Raw genomic sequence first — 21,286 nt, 5'->3', positions numbered from 1 at the left:
AGTAAGGAGTGAATGAGGTCTTCGTCCGGCTGTACGACGTTAAAGCAAGCGCTACTTGGGAGGCAACCCATGCATTCAACAAAGGAAGACCGAGAAAGCACTCCAATTCCAGATTTGCGTTCCTAAACTCTTCTCTTTGTTGTTGATTTTGTTTCTGCCATGTTAGGTTGTTAGATGTTGTTTTGTTTGTTTGTTTGTTATTTGTGTGAGTCTATGCTTGAAACATTGAGGACAATGTTTGATTTAAGTGTGGAGGGGGTAACCAAAGTGTTTTGATGCAAATTCGTAGGGTTTTATCCACCATAACTTCTAATGTTGTTTCTTGCTGTTTTTTAAGTGTTTTTAAACTGTTTTAGTGTGTTTTGACTTAAAAATTCGAAAATCCCATAAAAATTTGAAAAATTGTTTCAAAAAACCCAAAAAAGAGTTGTTTTTGTGTCTTAGGGTACCTTCCAACACAATGATGAGGATTCGGTTTGTAATTGCATGACTATTAAAGAGAGTTGTAAACATGGATGAAAGTTTGATTTACTCTTTGGTTCATGCTTAGTTGTGGTTATAACTTATGAATTCACATGCAATCATAAAAGAAAAAAAAATCAGTTTTTGTAACATGCTTGAAGGAAGGAACTCAAACTAATGCTACAACCTTGTGAGACTTGAGCCTAAACGTTTATTTGGAGAGTTAATAATCTGTGCATTGTTGTTTTCTAAAAGTCGTTGCATGATCTCATTATTCTTTGCTTGGTTGCTACTTAGAAGGCGTTTCATCATTTAGTTCCAAACACTAGAACTCATGCCCAATTCATTCAAAGCATGTTATTGATTTGCATAACACATATTCAAGATGAAGTTGTGTAGTGACCACCATAGCCAAATTGCCATATTTCCCTATTTCATTTGTTTTGTAGGATTTAACCCCGTTGAGCCTTGTGTAGCCTACTTTCTTTGTTAACCCACAATTATCCTCACCTAGCCTAGAGTAGGACCACCCATACCTTTGTTCTTGAAGCATAGTAAAAGCATAACTCAAGATGAATTCCTTTTGATCATTGCATTGCAGAAAACAAGTGTGGGGGAAGGATTCTTGATATATGGGTGTGCCAAAGTCTTGAATGAGGCACGGCAAAGAAAAGAAAAGAAAAGAAAAAAAAAAAAGAAAAAAAATTTCGTGGAAAATAAGAAGAAAAAAAGAAAAGTTGTGAAAAGAATGAAAAAGGAGTTGAAAAGATGTGAAAGAGTGTTCTCAAGTGTTGTTTGTTGAAGGAAGGGTCCAAAGCATTGAATTCGGCCCTAATTGATTGCTTGAACCTTCCCTTTGAGTTTAAAAGTTGATTTCGGCATTCTAAGGGGAATTCTAAGTTCAATTTCATTATGTTGCTTACTATTGCTTTAAAGAACGTTTGTTTTCCCTATCCTTTCGTTGTTAGCCAACTCCCCAAGCCCCGTTACAACCCTTGACTTTAATCTTGAGTGTTGTGTGTTTCAATTTGTGGAGTTTGAATTTGGTTTGAGCATATGGTGTCACTGGTTCTCGCATCTAAGTAGTAGCGTTCCATTCATGAGATCATATCTAAACATGTTTTTAACTCCGAAAAGTGCTTTCTTTGTCATACATATATGTGAGCATTCGTTTTCATATTTACATCTATCTTCTCACATATAACTAGTATAGGGTGTGCAGTCAGAAAATCTGTGTGAAAATTGAGTGCATATCTAGTAAGGAATTGAGGAAATTCTCTAAGGCATGTTACTACATTCAAAATCATGTTGTATTTGGTTATTTATGAACTAATGAGTAGTGACCATGATTAAGTAAATGCTTAACCGTAAAGATGGCTAAAATCTGTGGCAATGCTGATTTTTAACATGTCATGTGCATTGGAAATCCCTGAGGCGATTGTTGGAAGGTGTAGGTTGTGTTTTACTCGTTTTACTTCGTTTATTTACTTTGTTTCATTTTGTTTTGCTCGAGGACTAGCAAAAGCTAAGTGTGGGGGAATTTGATAGGAGTATATTTACGCACCTTAGTTTAGCTTGTTTTTGTGCATTTATAGTGTTTTTCCTTAGTAAAGTAGTCTTTTAAGCTAGTTTTATGTATTTTCAGGTTTTAAGGGCAAAGTATGCAAAAGGATGCATTTTGGAGCCTTTTGGAGCAAATTAGAGCTTGGAATGGACATCATATGCTTGGAGCCAAGATGATGGACGAAATTGAAGACTTGAAGATGATGATTCCTACTTGAGCTAGGTTTCCTAGTTGAAGTAGGAAAGTCCCTAATGGAAGATGGTTTCCTAGTTGAATTAGGATTCCTAGAAAAACAAAGTTTCCTACTTGATGAAGGAAAGTCAAAATCCAAATGGTCTCAAGTGAAGCAACAAAGAAGTTTTCCAAGTCCAAGAAGGAAAAGGAGTCCAAGATGAAGAAGGAATGACGAAGACAAGGTTTCCTAATCCTAATAGGCAAAGTTTCCAAGTGCAATGAGGAGTCCTTATCCATTTAGGGCACCTTATCCATTTAGGATACCTTATCCTTGTTCTAGAAACCTTATCCATCCTTGCCGTGAGTTTTCCTTGCATTAGAGGGTTTCTAGAAGCCCTAATCTGCCCTATCCTTTAGTGCCGCACCTATCCCTTCTAGAAAGCTGATTTCCCTTGCCTTGCAAGGCATTCTAGAAGCCTTATCACCTCATCTCCTTACCTGCCGCACCTAGGAAGCATTATCCCTTTTTATTTCTGATTTCTAAGCCTATTTCCTTGTGGATTTGGGTTATTCAAGTCCATATCCGATTACACTAGGGTTTTAAGTGCCTATATATACTCATATTAACCCCTAGATCAGATCACCACCTCTCATACACATTCATTCATTCCAGAAATTCGTCCAACCCTCTCCACACCCTTGCCGCAGCCACCAAACACCTTTCTCCTTAGTTTTAAGCTTTGCCGCACCATCCCCTTCCCCTAAACACTACTACATCCCTCCATGACCATGCATCCATACACCTAAGGCCCTAAACCTGTCCCTAGACCTTTGCCGCACCAAGGAGGAGGAGAAGGAAGCTCGGAAGTTCATGCAATTCAAGTTCGCGTCGCTGGAATTTCTAGGTGTTTCTTTTCCTTTGATTTCAATGTTTAATTTCAATTCTCTTTGTTTTGTGCGTATGAGGAACTAAACCCCCCCCCTTGGCTAGGGGGGGATTCGAAATACATGTTCATGCTTGCTATATGATTTGATTACCTCTAATTGCGTTTCATCAGTTGTGAATTCAATTTACTTATCTATGTGAATTACATTGATTTGTGTGTGTTGGTTGAGAGTGCACGCTTAATTATCATGCATAAATTGGATGCTAGGATATAAGGAAATTTCACCTAATCGTTATGGAATTATATTCACAAGTAGTAAAAGTTGATGATCTCAATTGCGTTAAGTAAATTCTTGGCATAAGTTTCATGCAATTCATAGTAACGAGTGCTTCGTCAATGCTTATGGTTTTCAAAGAACTTAATGATTCTTGCTTGTATCTCTATTATGCAATTCATGTAGGGAACTTGTGGGGAATGCTTTGGGTTGTCGTATGCAATCATCCAATTCAATAATGTTAGGAAAATCTGAGGGTTAATTAGTGCAATTCACGGTTAATCTGGGGCGTTGAGAATTCATGGGTTATTGAAAAGCAATTGGAAATCGTTTTATATGCAAGTATAACATGTGTGGAGATGAACCCCTTAGCTAGCTTCCCATCCATTCAATTCCATCAAATTCGTTTTTACAATCTGTTCTAATTTAAAAAGTTTGTTTTGTTTTTAAATTCGTCCAAAACCAATCCCCCTTTACTTTGTTGAGTCATAGTAGTTAGAAATCACTTTAGTTTGTAGTTTTGAGTGTCTTAGGTCAAGTTAAAACCAATTTTCGTCCAAAGTTGTGTCTAGTGTTCAAAACTGCCCAGATTGTGTTTTTAAGGCAGTTTTGAGTGTTTTCTTGCTGTTTTGAGTCTTTTGGTTTGTTTTGGTGTTTTAAAGTTTAGTTTTGCATTCTTTGAGTCTAGTATAGTGTTTTATATTGTGTTTTTACGTTTTTGAGGCAAATCCAAGTGATTAACAATCCCTCCTAATCCCCGGTCCAGAACGATCCCTACTTACATTCTTCACTACAATTGATAAAAAGAGGGTTTAATTTGTGTGCGTATAATTCTCATATCAGACTTGAGCCTATAACGTTCTTTGGAGAGTATAATCTGTGATTTCTTGTTTTCTAAAGTCATTGCATGATCTCATCATTCTTTGCTTGGTTGCTATTTAGAATGCATTTCATTATAGTTCCAAATACTAGAACTCATGCCCATTTCATTCAAAGCATGGTATTGATTGCATAACATACAATAAGATGAAGTTGTTAGTCAAGCCAGAGCCAAAAAGCCTATCCCTTTTCATATGTATTGTAGGATTAACCCTCTTGAGCCTTTTCAAAGCCTATTTTCGTTGTTAGCCACATTATCCTCACCTAGCCTAGATTAGGACTTTCCATACCATGGTTCTTAAAGGATAGTGAAGTACGACTTAGAGTGAACTCCTTTAGTCAATTTATGGCGGAAAACAAGTGTGGGGGAAGATGATTGGGCACGAAAAAGAAAAAAAGAAAGGAAAAAAAAAAAAAAAAAAGAAGAAAAGAAGAGAAATTCGTAGAAAAATCAAAAGAAAATAGAAAAGTGTTCAAAAGAAAGAAAAGGAGTTGAAAAATAAGTGAGAATGAACTCACAAGTGTTGGTTGTTGAAGGAAGGGTCCAAAAGAGTGAATTTGACCCTAAATGTTGCATGAATCTTCCCTTGTGTTTAAAAGTTGGTTTTTGCCATTAGAAGTGAGTTTAAGTGTCAAATTCATTACTTTGCTTACTATTGCTTTAAGAACTTTTGTTTATCCTTACCTTTCTTTGTTAGCCAATACCTTAGCCTCGTTACAACCCTCAACTTCAATCCTGATGTTATGTGTTCAATATGTGGAGTTTGAATTTGGTATGAGCATATGTAATCACTGGTTCTCATTCTAAGTAGTAGCATTCCATTCATGAGATCATATTCATGTCATTATCGTAAATCCAGAAAATGCTTTCTTTATATAACATATGTGAGTGTTAGTCTTCATATCTACATCAATCTTCTCACATATACCTAGTGTAGGGTGTGAAGTTAGAAAATCTGTGTGAAAATAGAGTGCATTCTAGTGAGGCATTGAGGGAATTCTCTAAGGCATGTTACTACATTCAATACATTGTTTTAATTAATTATATGTGAACTAATGATGCGAGAATTATACGCACACAAATTAAACCCTCTTTTTATCAATTGTAGTGAAGAATGTAAGTAGGGATCGTTCTGGACCGGGGATTAGGAGGGATTGTTAATCACTTGGATTTGACTAAAAAACGTAAAAACACAATATAAAACACTATACTAGACTCAAAGAATGCAAAACTAAACTTTAAAACACCAAAACAAACCAAAAGACTCAAAACAGCAAGAAAACACTCAAAACTGCGTTAAAAACACAATCTGGGCAGTTTTGATCACTAGACACAACTTTGGACGAAAATTGGTTTTAACTTGACCTAAGACACTTAAAAACACAAACTAAAGTGATTTCTAACTACTATGACTCAACAAAGTAAAGGGGGATTGGTTTTGGCCGAAATTAAAAACAAAACAAACTTTTTAAATTAGGACAGATTGTAAAAACGAATTTGATGGAATTGAATGGATGGGAAGCTAGCTAAGGGGTTCATCTCCACACATGTTATACTTGCATATAAAACGATTTCCAATTGCTTTTCAATAACCCATGAATTCTCAACGCCCCAAGTTAATTAGGTTCGCTTAAATTAACCTTCAGATTTTCCTAACGTTATTGAATTGGATGATTGCATACAACAACCCAAAACATTCCCCACAAGTCCCCTACATGATTGCATAATAGAGATACAAGCAAGAATCATTAAGTTCTATGAAAACCATAAGCATTGACGAAGCACTTGTTACTATGATTGCATGAAACTTATGCCAAGAATTTACTTAACGCGATTGAGATCATCAACCTTTACTACTTGTGAATATAATTCCATAACGATTAGGTGAAATTTCCTTATATCCTAGCATCCAATTTATGCATGATAATTAAGCGTGCACTCTCAACCAACACACACAAATCAATGTAATTCACATAGATAAGTAAATTGAATTCACAACTTATGAAACGCAATTAGAAGTAATCAAATCATATCGCAAGCATAAACATGTATTTCGAATCCCCCCCTAGCCAAGGTGGGGTTTAGTTCCTCATACGCACAAAACAAAGAGAATTGAAATCAAACATTGAAATTAAAGGAAAAGAAACACCTAGAAATTCCAGCGACGCAAACTCGAATTGCATGAACTTCCGAGCTTCCTTCTCCTCCTCCTTGGTGCGGCAAAGGTCTAGGGACAGGTTTAGGGCCTTAGGTGTATGGATGCATGGTCATGGAGGGATATAGTAGTGTTTAGGGGAAGGGGATGGTGCGGCAAAGCTTAAAACTAAGGAGAAAGATGTTTGGTGGCTGCGGCAAAGGTGTGGAGAGGGTTGGACGAATTTCTGGAATTAATGAATGTGTATGAGAGGTGGTGCTCATTAAATGGCACGGCAAGGCTGTTTATATAGGCTAGTTTGGCACACTTAGTGTAGGAAAAGGATTGCCTAATCCCATTGGAAAAAGGTTAACTCAAGGCAGAAATCAAGTGGGATTTGGAATAGGGAATTCGGCTAGGATTTAGGGATTTCTAGAAGGTTTTGGTGCGGCACATTAATAGGGCTGAGATAAGGTTTCTAGAAGGGAAGGTTTAGGGCAGATTCCTAAACCTAAAGGGCCAAGGATACATGATATTTGTGTAGGAAAAGGATTGCAATTCCTAAACCTACAAGGAATGGGGTTCTTGCGGCCATTTAGTGGATAAGGCTTCTAGAAACTGAATTATGTGCTTAAATGTGTAGTTAATTCCCTATTATTAGCTAGGAATAAGTCTAACCTGATTTGGATAGGAGAGGAAAGGATAATGTTAGAGATAGGATAGGATAAGGTTTCTAGGATAGGATAAGATAAGGTTTGGATAAGGTGGGATAAGGTTCCTTGTTTCTTGCTTCTTCCTTATCTTCATTGGAATAGAACTTCTTCCACCAGATTTGTAGCCTTTCCTAGCTCTTCTAGTCTTCAATTTCGTCCATCCTCTTTGCTCCATGATTAAGCTATCCAATCCATGCCCAAAAATGCTCCAAATAGCCTCAAAATGCACTTTATTGCTCCATTTGCCATTAGAACCTAAAAACACACGAAAATACTTTAAAAGACTAAAACAACTATGAATTACTAACATAAATGCATGAAAACAAGCTAAGTAAGTCGCCTAAATATGCTCCTATCAACTAATAAGTAGTAACTATGGTTAAGTGTTTGTTGAAGTGTAAAGAAAGCTAAAAACCGTGGGAATGATGTTCATTAATGTGTCATGTTCGTTGGAAATCCCTGAGGCACATGTTGGAAGGTTTAGAATGTGTTTTGTTTGTTTTGGTTTATTTCGTTTTGCTCGAGGACTAGCAAAAGCTAAGTGTGGGGGAATTTGATAGGAGCATATTTATGCGACTTACTTAGCTTGTTTTCGTGCATTTATGTTGTTAATTCATAGTTGTTTTAGTATTTTAAGACATTTTCGTATGTTTTTAGGTTCTAATGGCAAAGGGAGCAAGAAAGTGCATTTTGAGGCTATTTGGAGCATTTTTGGGCATGGATTGGATAGCTTAACCATGGAGCGAAGAGGATGGACGAAATTGAAGACAAGAAGAGCTAGGAAAGGCTACAAATCTGGTGGAAGAAGTTCTATTCCAATGAAGATAAGGAAGAAGCAAGAAACAAGGAACCTTATCCAACCTTATCCAACCTTATCTTATCCTATCCTAACCAACCTTATCCTTTCCTAACTCTAACATTATCCTATTCTATCCTATCCAAATCAGATTGGGACTTAAACCTAGCTAATTAGGGGGAATCAATTACACATCTAAACACCTATTTCAGTTTCTAGCAGACTTATCCATACCAATGCCGCAAGACACCATTCCTTGTAGGTTTAGGAATCACAATCCTTTTCCTACTCTTATATCACATGTCCTAGGCCCTTTAGGATTAGGAATCTTCCTTAAACACAGTTTCTAAAACACCTTATCCTATCCCTACATGTGTGCCGCACCTAGCCTTCTAGAACTCCCTAATTCCTTGCCGCACCATTTAGACCACCACCCCTTCCCACAACATTCATACATTCCTTCAGAAATCAACCCTTTGCCGTAACCTTGCAACCACCCATCCATCATTCCCCTACTTCCACACCTCCATCCCAACCTCCATACACCACCATCATCCCTTGCCGCACCACCATACATACCTAAATCCATCCAAAACCTAGAAAATCATCTACAACACCACCCTAGACCTTGTGCCGTGACTTAGCAAGGAGGAGGAGAAGGAAGACCAAGCCTTGGGCGTTTGTGCATTCAAGTTGGAGTGTTGGACGTTTTTAGGTGTAATCTATCTTTTATTTTGAATGTTTAAATCTATATTGCTTTGTTTTGTCATGAACATGAGAGGCTAAACTCGTTTTAGCCTAGGGATGCTTTGAAACCATGATTACATTTATAATATGAGTTGATTAAGTCCAGTTGTGATTTCATAAATTATGAACGCAATTTACTTAACCGTTTGATGGATAACTTATTCTTGTATGTTTATTAGGGAGGCCTGCTTAATTTGCATGCTTGAATTTGGGGCTAGAATATAAGGGTGTTTCACATAATCGTCACAAACTTATATTCACAAGTAGTTAAGGTTGTTTTCACAATCATGTTAAGTAAATTCCTAGCATGCGTATCATGATGTCATAGTTACAAGTGCTTTGTCAATACTTATGATTTCCATTGAACGTAATGATCTTTGACCGTATCTCTATTATGATGTCATGTAGGGGACTTTTTGAAGAATGCTTTGGGTTGTCGTATGATGTCATCCAATCCACTAACTTAAGGGAAATCTGAGGGTTAATTAGTGATGTCACGGTTAATCTGCGGTGTTGAGGTTCATGGTTTATCGGAAAAGCAACTGGAAATCAATTTATGTTAGAAAGTATCATGTGTGGAGAAGTATCCCTTGGTTATCCCGTCATCCATTAGTTTTCTGAAATTCGTCTAAAATCTGTTTTAAAGTTTTAAGTTACTTGGTTTCTTTTAAATTCGTCCAAAATCAAAACCCCCTTTCTTATTTGTTCCAAATCTGTCCAAAAGAGTCTTTTTGAGTCTTTAGAGTCAAAACCAAGTGTATTTTCGTCCAAATTAAGTCCTAGAGTCTAAATTGAGTCTTTTTGGTTGTTTCAAGTTGTTTTGAGTCTTTAAAGTTTGTTTTTGGTCAGATAAGCTAGTAAGAGTCTTGTGAGGTCATTTAAAGTGTTTTAAAGCATATTTTCACATCTTTGAGTCAATTTTCATTAGATTAGCAATCCCTCCTAATCCCCAGCCTAGAACGATCCCTACTTATATCTATACTACAATTGTCAAAAAGAGGGTTTAATTTGAGTGCTATCTTATTTCACATCAACATGTCACACTTGCATACAAGATGATTTTCAGTTGGTCTTTCGATGAATCATGAAACTCAACACTCCGGGTTAATTAGGTCCGCTTAAATTAACCTTCAAGTTTTCCTTAAGTTAATGAATTGGATGGGACAGCGCATACACAATTCAAAACATTCTCCAAAAGTCCTTTACGTGAAAAGCACAATAAAGGTACAATCAAAGATCATTAAGCAATATGAAAACTATAAGTGTTGACGAGGCGTTCATTACTATGATGAGCATGAAACTAGTGCCAAGAATTCATTTAACGCGATTGTTTATAAGCAACCTCCACTACTTGTGAATATAAGTTTGTAACTATTAGGTGAAACTCACTTATATTCTAGCGTCATATTCATGCATGAAAACTAAGCGTGCACTCTCAATAAACATACACAAATAAGTTATCAATCAAACAGTTAAACGAATTGAATCCACAACTCATGAAATTCCAACCAAAGGTAATCAATTCATATTGCAAGCATAAACATGGTTTCGAATCACCCCCTAGCTAACTAGGGGTTTAGCCTCTCATGTTCACAGAAAAAGAAACAAAATTGAAATTAAACATAAAGAACAAAAGATTGATTACACCTAGAACGCCCAACGAATCCACTTGAATTTCTGCGCGTTTAAGCTCCTCTTTCTCCTTTCTTCTTGCTGCGGCAGAGAGGTTTTATGGTGTTTTTGGATGGTTTTCTGGGTTATAGATGGGTTTAGGGTGATATGGTGGTGCGGCAAGGAGGTGGGAAGGTGTATGGAGGTTGGGAATGGAGTGGGGAATGGATGGAGTGGCTGCGGCAAGGTTGGATAATGGCTGGAATGGAGGAGGAAGGCTGCGGCAGAGAAGAATAGGGTGAATGGTGGCTGCGGCTGAAAGGTTTTTGAATGAATGGCTGAATGATGAAGAGAATGAAAAATGAATGAGAGAGAAGAGACTAGGGTGCGGCTAGGGGTTTAAAATATATATGGTTTCAGAAATAAAACCCTAGCTTATTAAAATTAAATCAAAGGCTTTTAAAATTAGGAAATAAAATCAGAAATTAAAAGGGAATGGCTGCAAGGTATGGCTAGGGTTTTAAATTAGGTTAGGAGCATGTGTTTTAAGTGCAAACCTAGGACAAAATTGGCCCCCCTTGCACGGCAAGGGAAGGGAAGAAGGGTTAAGGCATGGCAAAGGGGTTTAAGGGGCCTAGGGCCTTTGTTTTGTATCCTAAAGTGCCTACAAGGCCTTCAAAGTGGCCAGAAAATACGGACGTTTAGATTAGGAAAGGTTACCAAAACGGGAAACCTATGGTTAACTTTCCTACTTCAAGTAGGAAACCTTGTTGGAGTAGGAATCCTCATTGAAGTAGGAATTCATCGTTGGAGTAGGAATTCATCGTTTCTTCAAGTCTTCAACTCATTCATTCCTCTTTTGCTCCAAAAGACTCCAATTTGCATCTTCTTGCACACTTTGGCCTTATAATCTGAAAATACACAAAAGTGACTTTAAACACTAAAATAACTAAGGAAACACAACATAAATGCACGAGAACAAGCTAATTAAGTCGCATGAATATGCTCCTATCACTCACGCACCATTCTACTTAGGTGGTCAGCCACCACGTTTTCACACCCTTTCTTGTCCCTAATTTCAATATCGAACTCTTGAAGTAGGAGCATCCAACGAATGAGTCTTGGTTTGGCCTCCTTTTTGGTGAGAAGATACTTCAAGGCTGCATGGTCAGTGAAAACAATTACTTTAGTGCCAAGTAGATATGATCTAAACTTATCTAATGCAAATACAACCGCCAAGAGTTCTTTTTCAGTTGTAGAATAATTCAATTGAGCATCATTTAAAGTGCGTGAAGCATAATAAATAACATGTGGCTGCTTGTTTTTCCTTTGGCCCAAAACAGCTCCAAGTGCATAATCCGATGCATCACACATTAGTTCGAAGGGAATGGACCAATCTGGTGGAGTTATAATTGGTGTCGTGGTGAGGAGTTCTTTGAGATGGTTGAATGCTTTCTCACACGCCTCGTTGAACTCGAAAGGCACTTCCTTTTGGAGGAGACGGCATGGGGGCTGTGCAATCTTGGAAAAGTCCTTGATAAATCGTCGATAGAATCCTGCATGACCAAGAAAAGAACGAACCTCTCTCACTGAAGTAGGAGAGGGTAAGTAGCGTACAAGATCTATTTTAGACTTATCAACTTCAATTCCTTTTTCAGAGATTATATGACCCAAAACAATACCTTGTTTAACCATAAAATGGCATTTCTCCCAATTTAACACAAGGTTTGTTTCAACACATCGTTTCAAGATTAAAGTAAGATTATCCAAGCAATTATCAAATGAACTACCAAATACACTAAAATCATCCATGAATATTTCAATAATCCTTTCAACATAATCAGAAAAGATGCTAACCATACACCTTTGAAACGTGGCTGGAGCATTGCACAAACCGAATGGCATGCGTCGATATGCAAACGTTCCAAAGGGACAAGTAAAAGTGGTCTTTTCTTGATCATCCGGGGCAATAACAATTTGATTATAACCAGAGTATCCATCAAGAAAACAATAAAAGGAATAACCAGCTAACCTTTCAAGCATTTGATCCAAGAACGGCAAGGGGAAGTGATCCTTCCTTGTGGTGGCATTTATCTTCCTATAATCAATGCATACTCTCCAACCGGTTTGAATGCGAGAAGGTACAAGCTCATTCTCGGCATTTTCCACAACCGTCACACTGGATTTCTTAGGCACACATTGGATAGGTGAAACCCACTTACTACCCAAGATTGGATAGATGACTCCACAATCTAGAAGTTTGATTATCTCCTTTTTCACAACTTCCATCATCGGAGGGTTAAGACGGCGTTGAGCCTCTCTAGTTGGTTTGGCCCCCTCCTCAAGAAATATGTGATGCATGCATGTTGTAGGGCTTATACCTTTGATATCGGCCAATGTCCATCCTAGGGCAGATTTGAACTTTTTGAAAACTTGAACTAGTTTCTCCTCTTCTTGGGCCGTGAGGGAGGAGGAGATGATGGCAGGTAGGGTCTCATTTTCTCCCAAGAAAATGTACTTCAAATGGCTTGGTAATGGTTTTAGTTCAAGGACGGGTGCCTGAATTATGGACGGAAGCAACTTGTTAGTCGAAATAGGAATTGACTCACGATTAGGAAACTTACCATCATGCGTAGCAACAACTCAAGGGCAGCAACCATCTCACTAACTTCCTCACTAGGAGACACGGCATGAAGTGCTTTAGGTGTGCCGTGGGTTAATCTAGGTGCTACCTCCTCGTTGTTGCGTTCCATGCCTCTTGTAATGACTTTTTCAAGCGCATCATCATTCAAATCGTCAAGATATCCCTGCGCCAAAGAGTCAATTATATCAATAGAGAAACATGAATGGTCCTCACTAGGGTACTTAATAGAATCAGAAAGATTGAAATTAACAACTTCCCCATCAAATTCCATGGACAAAGTTCCATTAAACACGTCAATCTTGGTCCGGGCCGTTTTCATGAATGGCCTTCCAAGGAGGATGGGTAATGAAGTGGCATGATCCGATTCATCCATGTCAAGAACATAGAAATCCGCCGGGAAGATTAAATGATTAACCTGCACTAAAACATCTTCCAAAACTCCCTTTGGATAGGCGTTAGATCTATCGGCCAATTGTATGATTACACCATCATTTTTCAACACTCCTAAATTTATAGATGCATAAATTGAGTATGGCATAACATTTATAGAAGCACCTAAGTCTAGCATGGTAGATTCAAAGCGAATATTACCAATGACACAAGGAATTGTAAAACTACCCGGATGTTTGCATTTTGGGGGTAGTTTTCGTTGCAAGATGGCGGAGACATGTTCACCTACCTTGACAACCTCCTTGGTCGAAATCCTCTTCCTAGTGGTGCACAACTCCTTTAAAAACTTGGCATAGCGTGGAACTTGCTTGATTGCATCCAAAAGGGGTATGTTAACTTGAACTTTCCTAAATGTCTCAAGAATGTCTTTTTCAGCTTCCTCCTTCTTTGTTTGCATGAACCTACTAGGAAAATGAACATTCGAAGGAAAAACATTAGTAGGAACTGAATTTGACACATTCTTACCTTTATTGGATAGATTGGATGGCTTAGGGTCACTAGAAACTTGCGGCAAAGGGAGTTCCACCCTTGCCGTGGGTTTGGTTGTTTCCCCCTCTTCAAAGTGCAGTTTTTCATCCTCTTTATGACCTGTTTTTGATGAAGAACCTGCCCCAACTTCTTTTCCACTACTCAACACTATGGCTTTTGCACCTTCGAACCCTCCTTTTGGATTTGGAATGGTAGAACTAGGGAGTTGGCCTTGGTCTCGAAATTTCCCTACAAAATCTGCAATCTGCCCAATTTGTTTCTCCAAATGATCCACACTTTTGTCATTGTTTTGCATTGCCTTGGCTTGATTTTCTTGCCCCTGAGACAAGTTAGTTAGTAATTTAAGAAGTGTATCATTGTCTAAAGTGTTACCTGAATTTGTTTGGGCAGATTGTGGAGGTGCTTGTGTGGGTGTGTATGGCTTGTTGTAGAAGCCCGGGGGTTGTTGCCTAAAGCCTCCTTGTGATTGGGGTTGTTGTGGCTCCCTCCACTTGAAGTTTGGGTGATCTCTCCAACCGGGATTGTAGGTGTTGGAATATGGATCGTTCCTTGGTTGATTTTGGCTTTGAAATCCAATTACATTCGCGCTCTCCCATCCACCATTCTCAATAAGTTGAGGACACTTGTCAGAAACATGTCCTTAAATAGAACATACTCCACACACCATTGGTCCTTGGATCTTCATACCTTCGGCCATCTGAGACACAATAAAAGTAAGATTAGCTAATTGAGATTGAATATCGGACGAAGAGCTTACCTCATTAACTTGTGGCCGTGGGTTATCCTATCCCTTTGTCCCATGCCATCGTATTGTTGTGCATTCAATGCACAGGTTGCAATGAGTGTCTTGGCTGCCATGGGTGTTTTATTTACCAAAGCTCCTCCCGCCGAGGCATCTAGCATTTGACGTTCAATTGGTAGAAGGCCTTCATAGAAATATTGAAGGAGCAACTCTTCCTTCATTTGATGTTGTGGACAAGAAGCAACAAGTGATTTAAAACGTTCATAATAAGTAGGAAAGGATTCACCTTACTTTTGTTGTATGCCACTTATTTGTTTCCTCAGGAGAATGATTCTTGAAGTGGGGAAAAATTTCTCCAAGAACGCTCATTTCATACTTTCCCAAGATGTCACTGTCCCTGGTGCTAGCTCAAATAACCAATCTTTAGCTTTGTCCATTAGAGAGAATGGAAAAGCCTTCATCTTTAAGATGCTACCATCGACATTGACAGGGGTCATGCTTGAACAAACCACTTCAAATTCCTTCAAGTGCTTGTTAGGGTCTTCCATGGACAGCCTATGGAACTTTGGGATGTGGTGCAACAAGCTAGACTTCAATTCAAACTCCTCGGTCTTGCCTTGAGCTGCCATGGGATATTGAATACATAAAGGTGCGGCATTGTCCATTCCCGAAGCCGAAAGCTCCTTGATTGTTCGATTGTCGGCTGCCATGATGGGTACTTCCTCAAAAGTCTCTGCCGTGCCCCTTTCTTCCCCTTCTAAAACTTGTTCTTCAAGGTCAGGTTCAGGGCTAGGTGGGTTAGACTCTTGCTGGTTCTTTTGTCTTCTCAAAGTCCTCTCAAAATCGTCGTCAAAGTCCAAAATATTCTTATGAACAGGTTGGGAACTTCGAGTCATACACTAGTACCTAAAAACAATGAAACAAACAAATCAATAACTAAGATAGAAAACAAAAGAAAAATAAATAAAAAGAAATAACGAGGGATTAGCAACTTTGCTAATCCCCGGCAACGGCGCCAAAATTTGATGCGAAAATTACTTAACACACAAATTAAACCCTCTTGTTGACAATTGTAGTAGATATGTAAGTAGGGATCGTTTTTAATCAAATAAAAACGTTCATAATAAGTAGGGATCGTTCTTATATTTTAGCTTCAAATCCCTGCATGAAAAACTAAGTGGCCACCTTAATCAACACACAAGAATGAATTATCAATCAAACAGTTAAGTAAATTGAATTCACAACTTATGAAATAACAATTGGATGTAATCAATTCATCTTGCAAGCATAATCATGGTATTGAATAGCCCCCTAGCCAAAAGGCTTAGTTCCTCATGTTCACAAAACAAAGGAAAACAGATTTATACATTGTAAATATAAGAAAGAGAACACCTAAATACTCCAACGATCCAATGTTGAATAGCTAGAATCTTCAAGCAATCTTCTTCCTCTCCTTTGCTACGGCACAAGAGGTTCTGGTGAGTTTAGGGGGTTATGGATGATGTAGAATGATGGATTTAGGTTTGGGATGGATGTAGGGGACGGCAAGGGTTGGTTTTGGGCAGAAAATATGGAGAATGGTGAAGTATGGATGTGTTAGAGGGATGGGATGATTTTCTGGCGTGAATGGTGAATGAATGCCACTTTGTGGCTTCTACGAGGAAGTTTCTTTATAGGATTTCAGGCTTTAAAACCCTAGGTTATTTAGGTAAACAGAAATTAAGTCAAAAGCTTCTAGAAATAGGAAATCAAATCAGAAATTTAAAGGAAACTAATTAAAAGTTGCAGCAATGGCATAAAACACAAAAGGAATGTGTTTTAATGCAAGGAAATAGGAAAGAATCATCTCCCTTGCACGGCAAGGAAGAGGAAAGGTCAAGGGAGGTGCGGCTGTGATGTAGGAAAGGTTTAAATGTCCTAAAACTAAAGGAAACAAGGTTCCCTTGCACGGCAAGGTTTTGTAAGAAAAGGAATGCTTTTTATTTCTGAAATTAGGCAAGAATTTTGGAATAGAAAAGGGTATGTGAGTTATGGCTGAAATTGGTATGAAAAAGGAAGCTGTTTAAGTATTTAAAATAGGGAACAAGGCCCTTCCTTGCACGGCAAGGAAGGGAGACACAAGGAAACACACGGCATTGTCCTAAGGTTGCAAGGGATGTTGTTTTTGTGACCTAGAATAGATAGGAGCCTTTGATCTTGCTGAAATATGGAGCCTTTAAGGATTAGGAAAGATTAAACCAAAATAGGAAACCTTGGCTTAACTTTCCTACTTCAAGTAGGAAACCTTCTTTGACTAGGATTCCTCATTTGATTAGGAATCCTCTTGTGATTAGGAATCCTAACTCAATTTAATCTTCAATTTCGTCCATTTCTTTTGCTCCAAACATAAGCTATCCATTCCAAGTCCAATTTTGCTCCAAAATGCACCATTTTGCTTCCTTAGTCATGTGAACCTAAAAACACACAAAAGAAGCATAAAAGACTAAAATAACTAAGGAAACACAACGTAAATGCACGAGAACAAGCCAATTAAGTCGCATAAATATGCTCCTATCACTGTGGACAAGAAGCAACAAGGGATTTAAAACGTTCATAATACGTAGGAAAAGACTCACCTTCTTCTTGCTGAATTCCACTTATCCTTTTATGTAAAAGGATGATTCGAGAAGTTGGGAAAAACTTCTCCAGAAATGCCCTCTTCATACTCTCCCATGATGTAACGGTTCCGGGAGCTAATTCATACAACCAATCTTTGGCTTTGTCCATTAAAGAGAATGGAAAAGCCTTCATCTTTAAAATACTTCCATCGACGTTGACGGGAGTCATGCTTGAACACACCACCTCAAATTCCTTCAGATGCTTGTTCGGATCCTCCATGGACAACCCATGGTATTTTGGAATGTGGTGGAGCAAACTTGACTTCAACTCGAACTCCTCGGCCTTACCTTGGGCAGGTGGGGGATATTGGATACACAAAGGTGCGGCATTATCCAATCCCGAAGCAGAAAGCTCCTTGAGTGTCCGGTTGTCCATGGCCATGCCTTGTGGTTCTTCAAAAATCCTTGCCGTGGCCTCCTCTTCCTCTTCTAGGACTTGTTCTTCGAGGTCAGGTTCCGGGCTTGGTGGATTTGATTCGTGTTGCTTCCTCTTTCGTCTCAAAGTCCTCTCAAAATCGCTGTCAAAGTCCAAGATATGCTCACGAATCAATTGAGAACTCCGAGTCATGCACTAGTACCTAAAACAAGAAAAACAAAACAAGGTCAGAAACTTTAACAAACTAAAATAAACAGAAAATAACAATCCAAGGGATTAGCAAATTTGCTAATCCCCGGCAACGGCGCCAAAAATTTGATGCGGAATATATAAGCACACAAATAAAGTAAAGTAAAGGGGGATTTAGTTTTTGACGAAATTAAATAAAATGCACAGATTGCAATTAAAACAGATTGTAAAGATGAATTTGATGAAAATATGGATGGAATGCTAGCTAGAAGGTTATTCTCCACACATGTCACACTTGCATACAAGATGATTTTCAGTTGGTCTTTCGATGAATCATGAAACTCAACACCCCGGGTTAATTAGGTTCGCTTAAATTAACCTTCAAGTTCTCCTTAAGTTAATGAATTGGATGGGACAGCGCATACGCAATTCAAAACATTCTCCAAAAGTCCTTTACGTGAAAAGCACAATAAAGATACAATCAAAGATCATTAAGCAACATGAAAACTATAAGTGTTGGCGAGGCATTCGTTACTATGATGAGCATGAAACTAGTGCCAAGAATTCATTTAACGCGATCGTTTATAAGCGACCTCCACTACTTGTGAATATAAGTTTGTAACTATTAGGTGAAACTCACTTATATTCTAGCATCGTATTCATGCATGAAAACTAAGCATGCACTCTCAATAAACATACACAAATAAGTTGTCAATCAAGCAGTTAAACAAATTGAATCCACAACTCATGAAATTCCAACCAAAGGTAATCAATTCATATTGCAAGCATAAACGTGGTTTTGAATCACCCCCTAGCTAACTAGGGATTTAGCCTCTCATGTTCACAGAAAGAGAAACAAAATTGGAATTAAACATAAAAAACACAAGATTGATTACACCTAGAACGCCCAACGAATCCACTTGAATTTCTGCGTGTTTAAGCTCCTCTTTCTTCTTCTCCTTGCTGCGGCAGAGATGTTTTTGGATGATTTGGGATGATTTTCTGGGTTGTAGATGGGTTTATGGGGATATGGTGGTGCGGCAAGGGGTGTGAGTGGTGGAGGAAGGTTGGGAATGGTGGCTGGACTAGTGGAGTGGCTGCGGCAGAGAAGGGTAATGGCTGGAATGGATGGGAAAGGCTGTGGATTGAAGGAGAAGGGGGATGGTGGCTGTCGGATGAAAAGAATGAATGAATGAGAAGTATAGGCTCTAAGGTGAAAATAAAGGGTACTGTTGAGATGTGGAATTAGAGGGCTTAGGGTGAATGGATGGGAGTTGCGGCTGAGATGCTTTTGTGGCTGAAATATGAAGAATGAATGAATAATCTCCCTAGGGTGCGGCTAAGTGGTGGAATACCTAGGGTTTTCAGAAAATCCAACCCTAGCTTATTTTTATTAACTAAAATTAATTCAAAGGCTGCTAGAATTAGGAAATAAAATCAGAAATTAAAAGGGAATTGATTAATAGGTGCGGCTAGGGTTTATTTGAAAGGGAAATAGGTTTAAGTTCAGAAATTAAAGGGAGAGTGGCTGCAAGGTGCGGCTAGGGAAAAGGGTTAGGGTTTAGGTGCATAAAATGGGACAACAATGCCCCCCCTTGCATGGCAAGGGAAGGGGAGAAGGGGAAAGGCCACGGCAAAGGTTGGAAAGTGCGCTAGGGCCTTTGTTTTGTGTCCTAAAGTGCCTACAAGGCCTTCAAAGTGGCTAGAAAATACGGACGTTTAAGATTAGGAAAGGTTACCAAAACGGGAAACCTAGGGTTAACTTTCCTACTTCAAGTAGGAATCCTTGTTGGAGTAGGAATCCTCGTTTGAGTAGGAATCCATCGTTGGAGTAGGAATTCATCGTTTCTTCAAGTCTTCAACTCATTCATTCCTCTTTTGCTCCAAAAGACTCCAATTTGCATCTTCTTGCACACTTTGGCTTTATAATCTGAAAATGCACAAAAGTGACTTTAAACACTAAAATAACTAAGGAAACACAACATAAATGCACGAGAACAAGCTAATTAAGTCGCATTAATTTGTGTGTTAAGTTAATTTTCGCATTAGTTGTTGCCTAAAGCCTCCTTGTTGTTGAGGTTGTTGAGGCTCCCTCTACTTGAAGTTTGGATGGTCCTTGTATCTTCATTCCATCGGGCATCTGAGACACAATAGAAGTAAGATTAGCTAATTGAGACTGAATGTCGGATTGAGAACTTACCTCATGCACTTGTTGACGTGGGGGGTCTCTTTGCCCAATTCCCTCGTATTGTTGTGCATTTAGAGCACGGTTTGCAATTAGATTCTTGGCTGCCATAGTTGTTTTGTCCACCAATGCACCTCCCGCCGAAGCATCGAGCATTTGCCTTTCAATTGGAACAAGACGTTCATAGATGTATTGAAGTAGAAGCTCCTCCTTCATTTGATGTTGATAGGAGCATATTTATGCGACTCAATTGGCTTGTTCTCGTGCATTTATGTTGTGTTTCCTTAGTTATTTTAGAACCTAAAAACACACGAAAATACTTTAAAAGACTAAAACAACTATGAATTAATAACATAAATGCATGAAAACAAGCTAAGTAAGTCGCCTAAATATGCTCCTATCACTATGAAAGCGCATGATACTTATGCCAAGAATTTACTTATCATAATTGTGACCAACAATCTTAACTACTCATGAATATAAGTTCCCAACGATTAGGTGAAGTTTCCTTATACCCTAGCATCATATTTATGCATGCAAATTAAGTGTGCACTCTCAATCCATATACATAAACAAGTTTTAATTAAAACAGATAAGTAAATTGAATTCATCATTCATGAAATCACAACTGAAAGTAATCAAATCATCATGCAAATATAACCATGGTTTCGAAATTCCCCCCAGCCAAAAGGGGATTAGTTCCTCATGCTTGCACAACAAAAAGTATTGAATTTAAACATTGAAATCATAAGAAAGATTACACCTAAACGCTCAGCAATTCCAAGATGGATTTGATGCACGGTTTGGCTCCTCCTTGATAGGAGCATATTTAGGCGACTTACTTAGCTTGTTTTCGTGCATTTATATTGTTAATTCATAGTTGTTTTAGTAGTTTATGCCATTTTCGTGTGTTTTTAGGTTCATATGGCTAAGGAAGCAAAAAGGTGCATTTTGGAGCATTTTGGAGCAACATTGGACTTGGAATGGATAGCTTATGTTTGGAGCAAAAGGAATGGACGAAATTGAAGACCTAATTGAGTAAGGAGTCCTAATCACAAGAGGATTCCTAATCAAATGAGGAATCCTAGTCAAAGAAGGTTTCCTACTTGAAGTAGGAAAGTTAAGCCAAGATTTCCTATTTTGGTTTAATCTCTCCTAATCCTCAAAGACTCCATATTTCAGCAATATCAAAGGCTCCTACCTATTCTAGGTCACAAAACAATATCCCTTGCAACCTTAAGTCATGCCGTGTGTCCCCTTTATGTTTCCCTTCCTTGCCGTGCAAGGAAGGGCCTTGTTCCCTATTCTAACT

This window comes from Pyrus communis, chromosome 1, assembly GCF_041283825.1.
Source record: "Pyrus communis isolate YQ-2024b chromosome 1, ASM4128382v1, whole genome shotgun sequence".
NCBI lineage: Eukaryota > Viridiplantae > Streptophyta > Magnoliopsida > Rosales > Rosaceae > Pyrus > Pyrus communis.
The sequence above is the reverse complement of the archived record's forward strand: the minus strand, read 5'-3'. Positions refer to the sequence as shown.